Source organism: Molothrus aeneus, chromosome 2 (assembly GCF_037042795.1).
Source record: "Molothrus aeneus isolate 106 chromosome 2, BPBGC_Maene_1.0, whole genome shotgun sequence".
NCBI classification, from domain to species: Eukaryota; Metazoa; Chordata; class Aves; order Passeriformes; family Icteridae; genus Molothrus; species Molothrus aeneus.
The window spans coordinates 88,321,260-88,335,974 of NC_089647.1; the positions used below are offsets into that span (position 1 = coordinate 88,321,260).

Here is a 14,715-nt window from a genome sequence, read left to right on the forward strand (position 1 = left end):
CCAAGGCGTCATCACTCTCATTCCATAAAGTAGTTGCAGAAACAACTCCTTCTTCTAAGATTTAGAACAATGAATTTTTTCTTCTTAGAAACTTACAGTCCCAGTAAAGTTTATCTTCTTTACAAAGTCCAAGATGCATCTTCCATGCATATGAAAGGTGTGCTGATGCTTAGTTTCTCCCAACTTCATCTGTAACCAACAGAGATATTAATTTCCTTGAAACAAGGTTAGCTTATCTAGTAACAGAATTTACTCTTAGGAATTTTGTTTCTCTTCTTATTCTCCTAACCTTCACTTGCCTTTCAAGTACTTAAAATTAGGCAGAGAGCTGGAGGATCCATGAGTTTGGAGAACTCTTAAAACCCTTGGGACCCTATTCTATGCTGCAGATCACTCAGCCTAACTGGGACTACTCAGGAAACACCAAGGGAACAGCTTGGACCCTATTTCCATCTCAGCTGTCTTCCATCAGGCTGATTCTTTCTGTCTAAACCCCATGTTGCTCAAAGGCATCAGGAACCTGTAGTCATCTCTTGCCTCCCACATCTTCCAGTAATACACCTCTCTTATCCACTCTCAGATTAACTGTGGGGTTTCAGACGTTCTCTCACAGCTGTTTCTAGCTATCACTCTGCTTGGGTTTCTAGGTCTAATTTTCTCTGACTTCTGTTTAGTCACTAATGTGTTTTTGTCTTCTGGAAGTAGATATCTCTCAGTCTCCTTTCACAGAAAGTAGGCACTTTATACAGAAAATCGTGATTTCTTCTGAGAAAGGTGCTTAACCTTCCTTTGAATCGCAGTCACAGATTATTCTTCTTGGCTTAGTTTCATGGCTAGAGGTGCCCAGGTGCACTTTCTTAAAATTTCATTTGCTTCCAAACATAACCTTTCCTGCTGTGAATCTTAAAAAAGACATATTATTTGTCTTTAGAATATCTTAACTAAAGAATTTTGCTGAAATTTCAAGGTTAGAGAGATGTTACTGAAAGTAAGATTTATCTGGTTGTGCATTCTGGGTTATTTAATGTAATGTGATTGCTGTATCAGAAGAAGATTGTTTAAAAAAACAGATACAGAGCTTTTCAGTAACAAAAAAAAATCTTATTTCTTATTGTGAGAGTAGAAAGAAACAATTTAGACTTCAGAGAATCCTCACTTTTTTGCATTCTATTATGAATCTTCACCATGTTTAATTGAGGACTCAAACTTACTAGAGTTACTCAGGAAAAGAATATCAGGATCATTTGGTTTCAATCAGCAATATTAGGATACAGCCAGGGAAGGAACTGTGTGAACAATAAAGGAACTAAAATAGCAAACCCAGAAACAGTTCTGGCTGCCATTCTAAGACCCACTGGAGATAAGTTATTTACTGGCCATGTTATAAAGCTGTAATACCACAGCAGCAGCTCAAGTTTGCTGCAGAGCTGTCCTAATTTTCAGCGAGTTATAACATGGTTGCCATGTTATAGCAAAATAGATTTCTGTAACTAGTAACCATTAGTTGATGTGCTGCAGCTGAGCTGAACCATTTCTTTGACTCCTGATTTCAGAAAAGTTGATCTTCACAAAGGTGCAAATTTTAAAGGTACATCACTGTGGTTATGTGTGCTAAGCTCAAAAGTTGACCCATATTTTGCCAGTTTTGCCCTACTGTGTAGCTTTTCTCCAAATGATTATTTTATTTTCATTTAATTTATTTTCATTTTTGGTTTTTTTTGGACTTTAGAACGCAAGGGCTATCCAGCTACTAAGGGATAATATAACCAGATTAAGCACAGGTTCCAACAGACACTATTCTCCCTTGCAAAGCTTAGATGTCATGGATCTACAAAATTTACAGACTGAATATCATTATTTCACTCACAGACAACCTTCTATTTCCATTAGGCTCTAATATTAACGTCCTACTTTTCTGTCTGTCCCTTCTAAACTCAGAATTTTTTTTCTACACTCCCCACAGTGATTCTGAAAATGACTCAGTCTGATCAAAGGTTCCCACTAGTCAGAATCTAATTGTGGCAATATGTCTTCATAAAGATGTGTCTAAACCTAAACCTGACCATGGTTTTTATTTCTGCAATTATTAGTTCACTGCATGATGTAATGCATGCATATTTCGTATTTGTTTACTCCAAAAGAATGGAGTAAAACAAAACATAATATAGCTTTTATCTACATTTTTCAATCCTTGTGCAAGATTTAAATATCAGACAGTGATTGCCAGTGATATGCAGATCTCATATAAATATTTCCTTGATATTTAAGGCAAGAATCAGGATACAGTCTTTGCTTTCATTGGGTCCAAGTTTTTGATCTTGGTGTTTTGGTTTTCCCTGTATAAACTTTTCTGCATTCACAAAGGAAGAGGTAAGATTTTTGTGTAAGTGTTTAACAGGGAGGACAAAATGGGACTGTGTTAGCTACTGCAAGCAGTGGACTGACCAAATTGTGCCTTCCAGGACAGGTTCATTCTCTGCCTTTGCAGGTGCTGAGAAGTTAGAAATAGCATAGTTCACCTCTTGGACAGGCATGGCGTTAGATTTCAAAATCCTCATCCATAGTAAGAAACCAGAATAAAAGGGCATTGTCACAGACAGCAGCATGGGAGGTAGGGCTTAGAATTCTTGGAAAGTGAGCTATCTCTGCAAAAGTATTCAGTGTGACCTGCTGTCCTCTTACTCCATTTGCAAGGCTGTGGTCCAGCAGGTTTGCAGTCTCCAGGGTCATAAATCCACATACACAGACATTCTTCCTCCATTCCAGCAGTTCTCTCTCTGGAAAAGTATGATTTTTGTGCTGTTCCTCAGCTGATACAAGGGAAGTGGCTGGTGTTGAGTTATAACAAATTGTGACAGTGCCCTGGCCAAGGCACGACTCATTCTCAGGCTTGTGAAAGGGTGAGCAGGCAGTATCCTGCCCACCCCAGGGATGGGTATGACCAGCACCAACCATTTGGGGTATGAGATTGGCCTCCCCTTCTGTCTGTCTGTCTGCAGGAGCCATGGCTTGCCTCAGACGCAGCTTTGAGTACTTCAAGCTGCAGTACTTTGTGGGCGACAGGCTCTTTTCCAAAAAGTCTTTCTCACACAGACATCTCGCCTTTCTAGTCATGCCACCCTTCTTTTTTCTATTCTCAGAGTATTCTTTTTCGGGGGTTCAGTGGAAGCACAGAAATCCCCTGAATGTGACCTTTATAAAAGATGAGAGAAGGGTAAAAAGTACTTCTTTTTAATGTGTCCTTTAATGTGTCCTTTACTGTCCTTTATTGTGATTTATAAAGAAACAACAGCCACTGAGCTTACTCACTTATATATTTGTTTTTTCTTTTTAATTTTAGCAGTATCAAATCATGATACCCTCCCCCCTTTTAATGAAGACTTTCCAGGGAACTTTACAACTGGCAGTATTCAGAGCTCTTTCTCAAAGAGCTGACTGTCTTTTTCTCATGTGTTTGTCAAGAATTTAAGTAAGTCCTGTAATTGCTTATGAGGAAAAAAAATTAACCAGTATGATTCAAATATCCCACCCTCCTATCATTAAACATCTTCCAATCTTTTGTCCCTTTTGATGTCATAATCCTAGCAGTTCTCCAAACTCTTGGGGACTTATCTAGGGAAAACATGGAAATCAATACCTGGAAAAAAAAATGGGTTTGAAGGACAGAAAAAAAAAAAAAGTGATGGCTTTTCTATATGTTTAAAGGAGACAAATAAATACATTGTATATGCACACACACACATGTATATAACTGTTTTAAGTTCCTCTATACCCTGCTGTCCTCAAGGGAGCATGAAGAGACAGTTTTAATATTCTAGTTAATAGTACATACTGATCATAAGAATTCCAAATCTTTTTTTATATATTATATTCACTTATATTTTTGGGTTTTTTTATGTACTTACTCATGTATATCTGACATATTATCAAGTGCTATGTAAAATGTCATAGATCTGAATTGCTCATTCAACTTGCCAATCGTGTCAGCTCTAGATATGATTTTTGCTTCTCTTGTAAAATCTCACTTTTAAAATATGGATGTAAAATAGCAATTAGAGTACTGTGTCTATCAGTGTCCATTATTTCAACCTGTTGCTTTCTCTTAGAGCAGCTTATACATTACACTCTATTCATGCTGTGGAACTACCATGCCCTAGAATGAATACAAACTAGGGATAAAAAGCTTTTTGTTTCAAGGCTTCACAAATGTGGAATCAGTTACCAGTAAATTTAAGAACAATTGAGAGCTTTTCCTGTTTTAAGATGGAACTGAAACAATACTTCATGATGACTAGAAGTTGTTGTAATTGTTTTAATTGATGTTATTCTAGAGTTATCTTGAGTTATTCTTTATTTATATGCATTTGTTTATCACAGGTCATGCTTGAAAATGGGCTTTCATCTCAATTTACATAGTCAGCTAACAAATATATGTATGTATGTGTATCAGCTACACTTGTTTATATTTGACAGCAAAACCATATGTATTCTACAGCTATTTCTTGCCTTTATGTTTGTGCTATCAATTAAGACATATGACTTTGATTTCAGCTTGACTTTTAAGTTTTCAGGACAAACCAAACAAGTATGTATCTAATAATATCAGCCAAATTATTGTTTGGCTCATAGAGCACAAATTAGGTTAAAGCATTGATCAAGCACATATAACTGTGCTTTATAAAGCAGTTCACTCTTTTTTTTTCAGAACTCTACTCCTGTACTGTGCTGTCTTTAAGCAACCTTAACTTTCAGAAATTATTTCCATATCTCTAAAGGCAAAATATGTATTAAAAACAATGATAACATCCCTTGTAGAGAAATACAGTATTTATTAATTATTTATTATCATAGCTCATAAAGTAATGACATGTTTAATTTATATTCTCTGTGAATGATAAATATCTACATAAAAATTTGTGCCTGTCTTTAAATATCTAACAAGCAAACTAGCCAATATACAAGAGGAATAGAGAGGAACAGCAAGTCATTATTTCATCTGTTTCATTTACAAACTCAGAAGTCACAAATGTGCAGCTGGGAAATGTGTTTGTCTCAGAGCTTCAAATCTGTGACATGTTAATTCATAAATAATTGCAGTCACATGGTCTTCCTCGAGGGCATTAGTTCAGCGTTCCCAATACAGTACAATCACTTGTAGTAAGAAAGAGTGGACAAAAATGTTTTTCATAAATCAGATAAAATTGATCAATAAATCCAAAACATCTTTCATTATTTCTAATAGAAAATGAGCTTAGTTATGTAAGCAACATTTTTTAAAGTTGAATGATCTTTGGAAACTGGCAGGTGAGGAAATAAAGGGCAAGGCTACATTATTTTTGGTTATGGAATCTGTCATCTATATGTTTCATAATCCTGGACCAGAGAGTGCTCTGACTTGCATCCCATGCTATCCATGGACAACCTTATATCCAGATACTAAATACTTCTATTAAACAAGAGCACTTTTCTATTGTTGCAGTCACATGATAACATCACTTGTGTCATTGCCTAAATGTAGCTGTTTGCAAAAATATAGGCTTTTTCCCAAAAATTTTGTCTTTGGTAGTCTAACTGCAGAGTGAATGATACAGTATGAAAGGAACCTGAAGGAGCCATTAGGGTCCATTGTGTCAATCCAGCTGCTACACATGCGTATCAAGTCCACATTTCAAAATGCTTGTGAAGCTTTTTCTGTTTGTTTTTTTTTTTTGTAGTCCATTTTTAAACATTCATACTTCTTCCATTTTTCTTGCTAGAATACCTAAACTAAAAGAAAAATACCTAAACAAAGATTTGATACCAAAAAAATTATTTATATTGGTTACTAAAATAAGCATCTCATCTCATCTGAGAGCTGGTTGTCAGACTCCAGTCAGCTTTGGATGATTTAGTCTCCTGAAAGTAAAAATTAGAGTGGAAACCTGACTGACCCTAACTGTAGCTATTATTGTTCAAACCACCACAAATTTCTCTTTATAAGAAGAGTGTTTTGTTCAAATATCAGATTAATTCATTGTAGACATATGTTTGTCAGCCAAAAATTTCATATTTCTAATAATTCATTTGCTAGAATACTTTGAATTCAGAGAATCAATCTTGTGAGCGTAGCATAAGTACGGCATCACAAATGAGAATGCCAAATTTAAACTGTTTAGTCTGGGAATTTATTGCTGGCACTGGAATGGTAGTTGGCAGAACATGTCCATATAGGGGGTTCGTTCAGCTACTTCATTTCCAGTCTATGTCATTAAGCAGTGGTTTGAGGACACTTGGTATTTCAATGCAGTAGATAACAAAAAGAAAAACATCCCCCCTTTCCCTTTTTGTTAATTGTATATTTGTACCTCTGAATTTTGGCTTAAATATTAATCTGATTTGCATTTATACGTGGGAATTGCTTAGAGTAATTTACAAAGTTTTTCATTAATATAAATGACATTTATCCTGGATTTTGATAGTAGTCCTCATTTTGCAGATGTTGATATTTTAACTGCCAAAGCTACAGAAAGGGTGTTGATCCAGCAGATAGTATAGGGCTAGAGACTTTGTGTTCCTGAAAGAAATTTGCTTTAGCATTTGCCATGCTCCGTGAAAAGAAAGTGTATGCTTAGGGTATAGACTATGCTTTTACAAGTTAATGGAAAGTATGGAGGTGAAGGCTTGAAAGGGCTTGAAAGACAAACCTTGCCCTTGCCTGCAGCATGCTGCAGAAAGGTGTCAGGCACAACCAGTCACTACTTAGACCCAAGAGTCACCCTGTGTCTGGAAGGTATGAAAACTTCTGTTTCCAGCTGACACCTAAGTGCATACCAGTCACTGGCTGCTCTGAGGATGGGAAATGTGGTCACGGCTCTAAATGCATAAGGTGGATACATATCTGTTTTAATTAAAGCCTGGAAAATGCATTTCTGCAGTTTCCCTTTCAGATGAAGACAGGAATTACAGATGGGGGAAAAAAAAATAACAGTAGCAAATAAGCCTCTCATTGTACCACACAGGGTCAGAGAATCACAGTGCTATTTACCAGCAAACATACCCCATGCAGGTCATTCAGCCCAGTCTTTTTTTCTTTTTCCCTAATGCATTGTGTCAAGAGTGATTTCATTAAACTTAAAACATTGCTGATGGATCAACAGGAAGTCTGGCCTTAAAGCTGCCATGAAGCTGATTCTGCAAAACTTCTTGATGGTTTTGTCCATGTCCTTACTCTTCCTACAGTCATAAGGATTTTCCTGATATTTAACCCTATTATCTATGTTGCAGCTGAAATCCATTGCTTTTTGTTTTGTCCCATTGCCTAATGAGAACAATTTGTCCCTTTCCAATTAATAACGCCCTTTTATGCAATTATCAAGAGCTATTTTGTCTTCCTTTTGGTTTCCCTTCTCTAGCCTGAATGCATCACAACCTCTTAAGCTTCCTTCTGGGCCTTGTTTTTAAAATAACTTATAATTTTCAATGTCTTTCTCTTAAGTCCTTTTAATTTGTCTGCATCCTTTTGAAGCCCCTAAAACAGTTACTTTCAAGAGATGATAGGTTAAAGCATAGAATATAAAGCAGTTATGGGAAATATTCAATGTTAGAAAACCACATAGAGCAATAAATTGGGTAAGGTATGGAACACAATGACAGGGAAGAGATAAGGACAGACAGTGATAAGTTCAGTGCATTTCAGAACCAAGAACAACTGCTGGGTAAAGCACGTTTAGGGCCAACATGTCAAATTGACCCTGAGACCCTTGCCAAGGCCTGGAGACTAAGCCAACTACACCGGGAATTGACCAAATTTGGGGAGAGGTTCAAAAGTTTAAAGAGGAAGACTCCTCGAAGCTGATGAAGGCCGACCGGAACGACCCCTGAGAAGATCCTCAAAAGAGAAGTCCCCGCCCACGCTCCGCCTACACCACTCCCCATATGTATATGCATGAATATGATGTAATCCCAAACCTAAAACTGTATAAGAAGGTACGCTTTTACTGTAAGGATTCAGAAATCCCATTTTAGGATTTCTCCGACGTCGTAATAAAATACCTCCTGCTTATTTGACTGAGTCTCTTAAGCAGTAATTTCTCGCCTTTTGGGGCAAAAATCGGCATCACTTTGAAAAATGTGGTAGTCCAAACTGAATGCATCTCTCTGGATGAAGCTCAGCTGAACCAAGCAGAGTGGAAAAACAGTCTTCCTTGAATCAGACATGATGCTCCAATTAACACAACCTAGAGCAGTGTTTGCCTTTTCTGTGACAGCATTGTCTTTACTGCTTGTTCAATATATTGTCCATTATTACTTGTACTCCTTTCGCTGGAGTTTTCTGATCTAACTAGTTTTATCTGTAACTTTGATCTTTCTACTCTTAGGTTGTTCCACCATCTGCTTTAAGTTTCCATACAGCCACATATGCTTCCCATCTTCATACATATTTGTATGTGGCTTTTCCTGATCTGAATCTTTGTCCTAGTGCCACCAATGTGCCTGTAGCCATTGGAGTAATTTTGCTATATCATCTGTAGGATAGACTTGTTCCAGTAGCTGAATTCTTTCATCAGCAATACCAAAGCCCCATCAGATGCTTATCTCCATAAAATCTCAACTATTGCTACTATGTATGTTGAGATTAAAGAATTACATATATATATATATAGGTGTGTTATTTCCTTGGAATATTTCATTGTATGTAGCTAATCAATGATGTATGAAAACGGCAAAGAGGCTAGAATATAATCATGTCAAAACAAATTTTCTTATTTGCATGGACTTGTGTATTTTGATAAGGTATCTCATCCACCTTGACTATAAAATCAAATATTCAGCAATCTACTATGAACTGGAATGAAACCTCGTTTCAGAAACCTAGACAGGTGATGTTCCAGAACTGGGATATGCACGCATTCCAAACCCATCTGGGAGGCAGGCGGGAGGGAATGCAGCCACTTTTGAATTCCAACCCTCTGACTTTGCAGGACGAGCTACTTCTAGGCTTGCTGGCATGAAAGTCTTGGGATTCTGTTTTGTGTTGGAACTGCTACAGTATTACTCTTGAAACCCAGATTCGGGGAGATGCAGCTTAAGTTTTTAAGGCTTCTTTTCCTTCAGCAGTAAATGCGGAAGACTTCAGAGGCCCAGAATGGACCAAGGAAATACTCTTCAAATTAGATCTTCAACAGAACAATATTTTTCAGTTTTGGGGGCAAAATTCAGGTTCAGTATACTGATATTTTTCTCAGAATACATTGTTTTATTATTGTGCACACACTCAGAAAGACTTCTGAAGTACCATTGTTTATCTATACACATTTGAGTCTTTCTAGGGATTTTCATGGTGTTTTTGCTGCAGAGGAGGGCTCAAAACTTCTTTTTATTCTTACTTACCTTTTACTTCCCTTACTCTTTATTGTACATGAAAGAATGGTCTTTGCTCTCACTAGGCTAACGAAGATTTATACTCTTCATTCATTTCCTTTCCCCTCCTAACATGAACCGGAACAGTTTGCCTTACTCAGGTTTCCAGAGGTGTGTCTAACTCACTTGCTCAAAGTGCATTCCCAGGAGCAGACAAGAGCGCATTGTGCCTGCACGCAACCCACACCAGGGCCTTGGGCAGTGTGCCCAAACATGCCTGGCAGGGTCCTAACCATCTTCTTACATATTAATACTTCCTAAGAATGCCCCGTGTGTTTGGGCTCACGGGATCTGAAGAAACATTTTCCGTCCAGGCATTCACTGTGTGCAGAGCAAGGTCCAGCCCCACTGACACCCATAGGGCACCTCTCAGAGAAGGAGTTATTCCTCTTCTCAGGGTGAAAAGACATTGCCAGCACAGTCAGTGTAAGTAAGGCATTTTAGAGTGAGGAGTAGGCTACCCAAAATATGAGAATTAACAATGTGATTATAAATGTCTATACTTAAACATGTTAATATTTATAGCATTCATACATTTCTAGTGGAGGATGATTACTAGGGAAAGAGAGAACTCTTTTTCTTTTTTTGTTTTGTTCTTCTTTTTTTTTTAATCTTTTTTTTTTCTTTCTCTTTTTTTTATATCTTTTCAAAGGAGAAAAAGAGAAAACAAAGTCTGTCTTGCTATATTCTCACTCTGGAAGTACAAAGCAGTGCTGGGATTTCTGTAAGAAAATGTTCATAACTCCATATGGTAGAAAGTCCACGTAAACAATGACTTTGAACAGGCCACATGCCGAGATAGTGACACTAGGTTAGTGTAGCTATCCCCTCTAGCACAGCTGTAACTTATGCCAGCAATAAAGGCTTTCTGGTAGTGTGTTATTCCCCAATACTGAAAGCAAAGAATTTTTATCAATAACAGTACTTTTAGATCAATATAGTTGCTTAAACATTAAAGCTTCTGCAGCATAGCATTTAACAGCATAGTTAAAATTAAAACCATGAATAAACAGCCCATCTCAGACTGACATTATGTTATGAGGCTCTCCTAATACGGATCTGACCGTTATTTTACGACTGCCTATGCCAATAACATTGCCCGTAGGAGTAAAATCTTTGCTTGCACAGTGGGTCTGTACTTCAGACCCATTTCTTACAAATGAGAGTGGGAGTCAAACCCAATGTCCTGAGTCATGGTAAAGATCTTTTCAAGTCTGAGGAAAGTGTAACTCACAGCATAAATTGCCGTACACAACATTTGTTTTTAGGCCAGTTAGCCAGTTACCACTTTGCAAGAATCATTCAAGTGCTCTTATCTCCTGTTCTAAAAGGCTTGCTTTGACGTGTTCAAACATTAGCTGCTTGTTACAGGAAGACTTACTTTCCAGGAATACAAAGATTCAGTCTTTCATCAAACTGTTCGTAGCGGTACATTTACTCTCTCTGAAAAAATTGTTTCTGTTGATACAGTTCAACTACACTGAAGAAGAAGAAAAAGTTCAGTTCTGAGCAGATGGTTGGGATGACTGACTGCAAGCCAGGGCTAAGAAATTACTAAATATTGCTTGTGTTAAGAGCACTGTAATATCTCAATATATCTCTCTCATGATTCTTTAGCTCTTTTCTTTCTCCTCAAGAAAAATAAGAATTAGGAACTATTTCAAAATGTTTTCTCTGTCTTTTTTTTTACCTGTGCTTTTACTGTCTTCTATTTGTCATAGCATTTTCCAGCAACAGGAGCACCACAGAAAAATTTTGTTCTGTGATGTGGGAGGTAGTTCTCCAGAAACGGGACCAAGATAGAAATTTCCCTCAAATTATGAGTATACAAGAAAAGGCTCTCAAGATCTCTTCATTCTCAAAAATTTCCTCTGACTGATTTTAGACAGCTAAAAGTTTAGGTCTTTATCAGTGTCATTACTGGAAGTCTCATTCTTAATATATTAGGACTGATGAATAAGGCATGGGACATTCCACAATATCCCAGCTAGGGGATTATGCAGCTGGACAAAATTATCCCTATTAGTTTAGTTTTTAAAATAATAAACTTTCTTGTTGTAGCTGAGAAGTAGAGACATTGTAGGACATAAATAGGGACATAATAGAACAAAATAATTCCATAAAAATAATGTTTTAATTTTGAAAAAATGAGCCTTTAGCCAGAATGTTTGTGAGACGTCTTGTGGTTACTGAAAATGGGAATAGAAAGGGATTTTTGAATTCTGAAACATGATGATATAGAATAGAAAATCTGACTTTGAGTTGCTTGCACTCACAGAAACACAACATGCAATGTGTTCTGCTCAAATTAACCAACATAACAATATTGAATGCCAAAACTTGAATATCAAGCACTTGCAATGAAGTTCTCATAAATGTTACACCTTCATTCAGGGAATAATTCTGAATAATAAATCTAAGTCAAAAACAGCTCTAATACAATTTACAAATAGAAAAAGGAAATGAGGTTTGTCTAACAAATTATTTGGAGTGAATTATGCATCCAGCAACTACCTTGAGTCCCTAATCTGTATCTTCTAAAATTTGCATGGGACGTCTCCTCTAAAGATTCTGCAACATAACTACCTAGATCAGCCCTTTCCCAGCTGAATTGTCTATGGCAGCATCAGTGTGCTTATGTATTCCTGGTCAAGCCTGCTTTATACACCTTTTCCTTAGGCCACTTCCACATTACCTCTAAGCAGATTTGTCACCTGTTCTGGGAGACACTGTGGCCTCCATTTCCTTCAGTGACCTAAAATAATTAAGAGCTAAATCTCCTATCTTCAAGGACTTTTTCATAATCTGAAATTTATGCACATGAGTAGTTTCATTGATTTTAGTAGGTCTATTCATGGGAGCACATTTAAGAAAACTTATTTGAAGTTTTAGGCTTTTAGGAGGTTTGTCTTCAAATGTTACATGCTTCCTACTTTATCAGTAAATAGACTGTTATTGCCCAGCTATGTCTGAAACACACACTGCAACCAAAGAAACTAGGAATAACATAAAATAAAGATCCTCAATAAAATTAATGGATTTTGCTTGCATTTATATAACTATTTTCAGTTAGATGTTTGTGATTTAGATGGAAATTTATTGGATCAAAAAAAGACTTCACGTGTTAGGATTTTCTTCTGCTTTTGAAGGGTACTTTGGGTCAGATGCCCAAAGAAACCTCAGCATATCATTGCAGATTACAGAGGTGCTTGGTAGTAAATTTGGCTCTGTATTTTAAGAAAAACTGTGAATTTTTTCAGCCATTTGTGGAAGTAACATTGACACCTTGACAGGTATAAATGAGGATGGCTGTAATTCATTTCACTGCTTGTAACCTATGCAGACAGCGCTGGAGTGCAGCAGTCAGCTGAAGGAGCTCGCTTTTGGAAGGGAGAGGCGGAAGGAAAATCTAAATGGGTTGGCTGTTCAGAACAAGAAGCTTTTGATTTAAGAAATATTAAAAGTGAGTTCCTGGATTTTATTCCTGACCCACACCCAATTAATATATTTTCCATAACCAAGACACTGTATTTGCAGGATTTATTTAATATTAATAGAGATATTAAAGGGATAAACTAGTACTGGTAAGACGCTTTTAATTTTTTTTTCCCCAGGTTTTGTTTCAAAAATACAGAAGCTGCTTCTGACCTAATTGATCAAAACTGCTTTTCTTCAGGAAACAGTGCAAAATATCTTCTTTTCAAGGCAAATGAATTTGGGAACTGGCGTGAGAGAGAAAGGTAATATATGCTAGAAGATGTGCCAGAATTTGAAAGGGAAATGAACCTCTAGCATAACATGCATTTTGATATTGCGCATACAACCATTCAGAACTTGTATTTCTTCATTCAGAACTTGTATTTCTTCATTTGAATGCATAAAACTGGTTAAAAATGTCTGTTACAAGCCTTTTCTTCCTGCTACTTTTCCAAATTTCCTCGAAAGAGTATTCTTCAAAGTTATCTTATGACTCTTAGAAATTCCACTTCTAGGAAATCTCACACAAAAATAAGCTTGTTAATTAAATAATTTCACCAATTAAAGAAAAAGTGTTCAGAAAAAATTATTTCTTTTTGCTAGGGTTTTTTGCAGAAATGTCCAAGTACCTTATCCCAAACCTATGCAAACATTTATTTTTCTTCCAGCAGCAAAGTGCATCAGTTCACTTACTATGGTAATTATATAAATATTTTAATCACCAGAAAAAATACTACAAAAGGACTAGGCTTATTGCAATACAATAATTATCACCTCTCTGTTAAAGTATTTAATTTGAAGAAATTTTTCAGTAAAATAAAAAGCAGCAAAAATCACTACAGTATTACCTTACTGTGCACACTTATGTTTCATAAACGAAAGGATTGATTTTCACACACTTAGATTCTGATTTATAAAAACCCAAACTATTTACACAATATCTCCTCGTTCTTTAGATGAAGTACCAAAAAAAGAGTTCTGAGACCTCTCCCAAAAGGTTGACCTTTCCCCTGTGATCTAACCTCACTTTCCTCTCTTTTCTTCTTTTTAATAACTGCATGGACACCATTTACCGGATACAAGAGGAATAGCTTACATAAGGACACATAACCCAGGACTCATTTTAATATTCATGAGGTCATTGGCATTATTAAAGAAATTCAAGTAGGTAGTGAACACTGAATTGTGTTCTTCCACCATATATCTTTTATCTGGCTGTTAAAGTGAAGCATTACTAATGCAGTTTTAGCTTCTCCTTCTTTGGAATTGAACTCTTTGGTGGACATGTAATACATGCTCTGGATTCTCCAGTGTGTGTACCTACATTAACAACCACAACTATTTCTAGTTGCTACCAGGGTCCTAAAGAGATGAGAGTTGCCAGACCCAGCATGTTAGCTTTGAACTCACAGAAAGAAAGAAACAAATAATTTAGAAAGTCCTTCCCTCAAGTCAAAATCTAGAGACTCATTTCCCACATAATTTTTTTTTTTCAAAACTTACTACGAAAGGCCAGATTTAGATTTCAAAAACCACAAGGTAAAAAGGAACCTCTTATTGTTACTGGATTTTTTTCTGTACAAATCTTGACATTTTCCAATTTTATCTCTCTACAAAACAAGAGATCATTTTAGGAATAAAAAATACAATTACTACATGAAAGGAAACGACATTCAAATGTTGTTAATTAAATGAGGGAGTGGATGTCAATGTTAATGTGTAGGTACATAAAAAGAACCTTATTTTGCAGATGTATGACAGGGCTCCCTGAAGAACACAAGTTTTTCTATATTAATTCCATGGTAGTTGAAAGCTACATAATCAAAAACACCTTCAAAG

General features: G+C 36.5%; 1 long non-coding RNA gene across 3 annotated transcripts in view; it reads left to right on the forward strand.

The window, feature by feature from the left end:
- LOC136553605 (uncharacterized) overlaps window positions 1–14,715 on the forward strand; it is a 57,271-nt gene that overhangs the window by 15,283 nt on the left and 27,273 nt on the right. The window contains exons 3-4 of one of the 3 annotated variants that reach the window (XR_010783188.1): window positions 12,743–12,862; window positions 13,014–13,133. The exons of 1 other annotated variant lie outside the window; for it this stretch is intronic. This is a non-coding gene — a long non-coding RNA (uncharacterized lncRNA). Of the gene's footprint in view, window positions 1–12,742; window positions 12,863–13,013; window positions 13,134–14,715 lie in introns of those variants that run through there. One more of the 3 variants, XR_010783186.1, reaches the window with a different exon arrangement.